This window comes from Rutidosis leptorrhynchoides, chromosome 1 (assembly GCF_046630445.1).
Source record: "Rutidosis leptorrhynchoides isolate AG116_Rl617_1_P2 chromosome 1, CSIRO_AGI_Rlap_v1, whole genome shotgun sequence".
NCBI classification, from domain to species: Eukaryota; Viridiplantae; Streptophyta; class Magnoliopsida; order Asterales; family Asteraceae; genus Rutidosis; species Rutidosis leptorrhynchoides.
The window spans coordinates 169,936,019-169,942,500 of record NC_092333.1 but is presented as its reverse complement, the minus strand read 5'-3'; positions in this window follow the sequence as shown (position 1 = coordinate 169,942,500).

The window sequence follows — 6,482 nt, the reverse complement described above, 5'->3', positions numbered from 1 at the left end:
TACCGGCGAACCTGTTCGAGACACCATTTTCTCTCTCATTTCCAGAGTATCTCGTCATGACTATATACTATCTCGAATTTTAGATCTTATTCATCCACTCGTCCGAACCGACAATCACCCTGGTGTAATAGAAGAAGTCAACGAGCTTCGCGTTCGGGTAGTGGCTTTGGAGAATATGGTGCAAAGGTTACAAGCACCAGCAGCATCATCAGCATAAACAGTACCACCATCATCAACGCCAACAGTACCATTACCACCACCAACAATAACATCTACATCCCACACCTCAACATCACGATCTGTACCACGAGCATCGACATCCTATGCACCAATGATACCAAGGAGTACCAACAACAATAGTCGATGAAGTATTGATTCATAACTTCATTGGAAAAATATTCTACGATGATTATGTAATCTCTAAAGTCTTAGAGATTATCTATTCTAGCCTTAACCGTAAAAATGATGAAATGAAACCCTGACCGGAATGGTGCACGATTTACAAGCTAGACTTGTTTTACCAGTAGCATCAACAGTACCGTCAGCATCACCAGCACCGTTAGTGCCGTCAGCATCGTCAATATCAGCAGCATCTACCACATCACAAGCCCGCTAAATTCATAATCACCGCAAACATCATCACTAATCAACAACAAGTATGTTATATTATAAAGTATTAACTCATTTCCACTGAAGAATTTATATGTATATCTTATATATATAAGTTTTGGAAACCATAGCATATCTTTTCGTACTAAGCTATTATGTATGAATTGAATAAGGGTAGATACTACTCCGTTAATTCATAATATGTTAATGATGTACATCCTTCGTTAAAGACTTAACCATCGCTAACTACAATCTCTACTCCGACTTAATGAATCCCATTTTATAATAAACCAAGTGTATTATTCAATTATATGTTTGGTTTTACACTTTCATTTTCGATGTACTCGAAACTTTCTAGAGAACATCATTTACATCTTGCGAAGTTCATAAGAATTCCATGAACACCAACATCATTCATCAAAGAAATATCAATAGATGAATAACGAAGTAGTAATTCATAATTTCATTCAAATGGAAGAAATACTCAGCGAAGGTTACGTAAATTCTAAAGTTTTAGGGATTTCTCAATAATAAATCCAACTGTAAATTAAATGGGTTTAATATTATATTAACTCATTAAATCTATAATACATCTGAAGAAAATATACATATATATATTTTCATAAAGACTGTAATAAAAATTCTCTTGTACAAAATATTACTTGTGAAACTTTTAACGGGTAGGTAATACCCGAAAGATATATAAATTCACAATTAATATGTTACATTCTTCGATCCTAATTTAGCAAATCATCAACTATACTCATTACTTTCACAATGATATATGTTCTTTCATAGAAATCAAAACAATCATACTCATTCAAATTCAATTACATATTCTGATTTTAACATATCAGAACCCAAGTCGAAATATAACCAATATCATCATTATTAGATCCCTACAGCTTTCAAAGCTATATTTTGACTCCAAAACTGTGCTAGAACAACACTTTTATTCATAAAATGCAGAAATATATTCGAATCAGATTCACGACCATTGCATCATACGAATATTGACAACGACAACCTGCATTCAAACCCTTCAAAATTCTTGAAAAAAAACCTCAATTAAGAAACAATCGAGATGATGATCCTACCACATGTTATCCACAGTTATGCACCTAGAAAACTCTCGAAACCTAAGTAAAAGTTTAGCACATATCTGTGTTAGATCCTTTGGCATTTATTAGCAAAAAATAACTTTGCGATTTTTTTTCAAAGTAGCAAATTCTGTCACAGCTCTAGCAAGACAACTTCAATTTTCCATCCGGAGTAGCCTTATTATAACCCTGATATATACGATTACCCTTTTGTTACCGGAGAATCTTTTATATTCCACGATATTATCAGCAGATGTACCAGCAACTTCGTTACCCTTTGGCGTAAGTCTCTCCGAAAAATCATTATATGTACTCATTGAAACCCCATCATCTACTTATCTGCATCCTGTAATAATAATTGCCATACTAAATCATCAATCATCAATCTCGAATCTCGCAGCTTTTCACTTCAACAGTTATATATATATATGCATATAACGTCTATCTCCTAAACTTACATACTTCGAATGTGAAGTTTCTGAAAAACACCATAAACTGCGGACTAGTTCTTGAAATTTTGAAAAATGCTGATGAAGCAGCAAAAACTGTAAACGATCTTAACAGTCAAAAGTTTGATGATAAAGAATAGTATGTTGGCAAAGCTCAGAAAAAGAGAAGGTTTAGAACTGGAAAACGGATTGAGCAAACCATGAAGGGGGCTGTGGACAAATCACAAAGACTAAACCTGCCTTCAAAGAATTCAAATGATTCAGTGTCTGCTGAAATTATTATCTAATACCTTGCTCCTGACTCTAAACCTTTATGAACAAATCTTCATCATCATCCATCGATGTTAGAAATTCTAAGATATCATCATATCTTTCATTATAAATATCTTCGATGTTTCTGAAGAAATCTTCATAACTATTGTTATCCGAAATCATTTACCTCTTCGCGCTATCTGTGTTACATCATAAAAGAAACTATTTTAGTTTCTAAATTCTAGAACCTTCGAGTTTAAAATATGAATGTTTTTAAAGTAGTGTTGGGAACTGAAGCATGAGTTAGTGTAATATAATGACACTTGATCAACGTGATTATATTACAGTAAGTCATGCTGAGTTTCTAAATGGAACGTGATGATTCACAGTCCATACCGTCATCATGTGCCATGTTACACGACTCTTGTATTCTATTTAACCTCTAAAATATCAAGAAAATATTTTCTTGATGATTCGATCTTTTCCGAATATTCTGGTAATTTGACAAATCAAGATCGTGCTATTATAATTTCTTTCTTAGAACATTAAGTATGTTCATTCCGAAATTCATATATATGAATTTTGGACCATTATTCGCTTGACTTGAAGTTGGGAAGAGGAGACAAAAACAGGAAGCTCTGAAATATAATTAGGAGTATAAATCGCAACAAATAAGAGAGAGTATTAACTGTGGATGACAAAGAGTATAGAAGACAGAAGCAGGGACTCCGAAATATAAGGGAAGATGTAAAGCTCAACAACAACCTAGAAATTACAAACCGTGTATATCGATGCGTATAACAATATAAAGACACGGGAGAACTAAAAACACTATAAAACCAAGAGTATAGTAGAAGTGAATATATTCTTCCGGCGGCAGATGAAAAAGGAGAATAACAGATATGAATGTTAGGAGTATAGCAAGAATCAGAACTGGATGGAGCATATTAACGAATGCTTTAAAGTATGAATTGAGGAAGAAAGAATTGAAGATGTGAGCTATGGAAATAAGGAAATGAAGGGAGTGGATTTATAGCGAAAAATCTGACAGAATAATCGTGACAGGTTATCGCATTTAATCAAAAAAGATCCTAAAATCCCTTGAACTCCGAAAATCAATCCTATCTAAGTCAAAAGATATGACGAATCTATACTTACTCATTTCACTCTTTTGCGATAGCTTCATTCGTACTCTTCACAAAATTAAATTGTTTTATCTATATTACTCAATGATGATAAAACTTTATTTATCAACTTATATTCGTCATAATAACATTCTTATTGTTACACATGACGACCTCGATCAAATTTCGGGGACGAAATTTCTTTAACGGGTAGCAACTGTGACAACCCGGAAATTTCTGACCAAATTTAAACTTTACCTTTATATTATTCTGACACGATAAGCAAAGTTGTTAAGTTGAATCTTAAGAATTTTAAAACTGTGTTCATACATTCATTTAACCTCGACCAAATTCTGACGATTCACGAACCATTATATAAATGGATATGAATATATATATATATATATATATATATATATATATATATATATATATATATATATAAAACTTGAAAATGTTGACAAAGTATTAAACGTATAATACTTTACATAACGTATTTGCCTCGATATATGTTTAATATATTTATCGGCGGAATTAAAAGATAATATCAAATAATATCAAATAATTGAATTATCAGATTTATTGTGATATGATTACGGGTCTCTGTAGTAAGGTCCATTATGATTTAAGAAATCAGTTCTTTTTAACGGTATTCGGAATAATTGGTAAAGTGATTTACAAGTAAGAACAAAAGTGTCAATTAACGGGAACTCGACAAGGGTTAGTGGAGTTTCCTGTTCGATTTCCTATATAGGTGTTAACTAATTAACCTTCATATTATTTAGGGTGAAAGTGAAATTTTTGGAATATAGATAACATAGAAATTGGATATCAACAAGTTAAGAAAAATGACGTTTTTCATTAAAGTAATTTCATACGTTTATCTAACCTTCGGACTTTATCTTACGCTTCATCAGCAAACGGTAATTTAAAAACTTGAAAACCTGTTATGAGTTATATATGATTTTACTTTTCTAAAACATTTTATGATATAACGATTTCCATTATTTTAACCTTTTAACAAAATAATTCTTAGATATATTTAGTTTTTGTAAAATAAAATTATCATATTTATTTAATTTAGTGTCAAACGTACAAAAACGTTTTTAGTTTAAAAAGGCACTTTATTATTAAAACGTTTTATAAGATAATTTGTTTATAAGTTTTGAAGAACTTAATTAAAGCTTTGTATTATAACTTACAAATAAATATATATATATTGCTTCAAAAATATAAACGTGATAGGACATAATATTTTTTTTTAAATAATTATAATTGAATCTTGAAATATAATTATTTTTGAAAAAATAAAATATTATATTAGTAAATAAATATTTCAATTATATATATATATATATTTTTCTAAATAAAGGTATATATATATATATATTTTAGAATGTGATAAAGTATAATTTAAAACGTTTCGATATTATTAAACTTATAAACAACGAGAAGTTGATTTTTAAAGAAGTAAATGACCAAAACACTCGAACGTTAAAGTTACATTTTGGGTAATATAGTTTATTGATAATCTAAGTCTATATATTGACAAGAGTACGAGTCACAAAACGTAAATTGCTAGTTTTCTAAGCATACGAAACGTCGTTCGAAAAACCGGAAGCGGGACATAAGTCAAGTGACAATGTACATGTTTTTGGAACTAAAATTACAGGTTAACTATGCACGTAAATATAATATAATATATAATTAATTATATAAATTAAATATATTATATATTAAATATATAATTAAACTGTCGACAGCCATCGAATAATTGGGTGTGAGCTGGTCAGGAAAGGGCCGCAATCGCGGCATATTTTCCTTTACAACCACCTCAATCGCGGAGTACAGGGTCCTAGAAATGAGGCTATAAGTCTCGAAGGCATTCCCGTTTTCAATTCATTTAATCGATCTATCTCTCAATCTCTGCTCTCTATATATATTTATATATTATTATTATTATTATTATTATTATTATTATTATTATTATTATTATTATTATTATTAAAGATTATAATTATTAATCTAGTTATAATAATAATATTATTATTAGTATTATACATAAAATATTACGACGAGGTCATGAGCGAGTATTTTCAAACGGATTTTTTGAGCGGGATAAAGTTAAGGAAATTATGGGTTATAGCTATGGAGGTTATGGGTATTGTACGGGGGTATACCTCGTGAAGTCAAACTAGTGTTTATCATCTCCGTCGCGTCTACGTACTTTCCTGCAATATTGAATCACAATATTGATACGTGAGCATTCATATTCTTTCTCTTATATATTAATAGTGTATCCCTGACTAGTGCTCGAGTATATATCATTATGCATGCTTGTATATTTAATTTTGTCTTTAAAAAGTTTATGATAAATCACATATGTTACTGAGATAAGGTATATGATATGCATGTCGTTGAAAAGCTGTCGAAAAATTAATAAGTTTTCATTTAGAAGTCGTGTGGTTTCGATGAACGGATTAAAAGATACCGTCAACTAAATTATCATTAATTTTAGTATTTTTATTAAAAATGATTATTATTATTACTATCGTCATTATTACCGTCGTTATTATTATTATCTAAAAATTATTATTATTATTAACATTATCGTTATCAATATAAATATTATCATTAAAAATTGTTATTATTAAAACTATCGTTATTATCACTAAGGTTATTATTAATATTATTGTTATTATTATTATTATTATTATTATTATTATTATTATCATTATAATAATTATTAGTATTATCATTAGTATTATTATAATATTTATTATTATTAGTATCATTTAATTATTATGACTAATATTATTATCATTATTATGAATGCGATATAAAAGAGGACTAAAAGCTATTAAACAAGTCGATTAGGAAATAATGAGTATAAGTATTATGATGAAATTAAAATATTGTAAGATATTGATAAAAATATCGTTTTTATT